A 571-nucleotide genomic window follows, 5' to 3' on the forward strand; every position below is an offset into this window, starting at 1 on the left:
CTTCAGAGGCTGTACCACATGCCCTGCAGTGAGGCATGCCCCCGTTCCAAAGGGACTCAGGCTCAAGAGGGGATCAATGCTCACGGTACGTCTGAGACCCAGGGAGAAGCTTTCTATTCCAACAGCTCATTCAATCAAAGTGCAATCATTTAGTCAATGTTTTTCCACATGTTGTCTGACAGTCATTTCTGTTTCTTTTTCAGTGGAGTCCAATGAGATCACAAAACAATAACCTACTTTCTCTAAATTCTGCCTTTATTGCTAAGTTTGATAAAATGTCATTATTTAAATTGACCTGTAATGCCTGAAGGGGGTGATTTACAACCACCTAACCCTCTCCAATTTTGCCATGAAACCACTGCCAAATGCTTCTTTGAGCATTTCTAAATTCAGTTTGTCAGATTTTCATTGCTCATCCTGTTGATCAGGCAGACGGAGGCACATTTTTTCCAGTCTTGCTTTCTACTAATCCGCATGAGTAGTGATTGTAACTGAAGGCTATTAAACCTCATTTAATTCAAATGTAACGTGATTCTCCAACGGTCCCACTGGGGAGGCAGGGTCAGCAGTG

The sequence above is a fragment of the Pygoscelis adeliae genome, unplaced genomic scaffold (genome assembly GCF_000699105.1).
Source record: "Pygoscelis adeliae isolate BGI_AS28 unplaced genomic scaffold, ASM69910v1 Scaffold232, whole genome shotgun sequence".
Lineage (NCBI taxonomy): Eukaryota > Metazoa > Chordata > Aves > Sphenisciformes > Spheniscidae > Pygoscelis > Pygoscelis adeliae.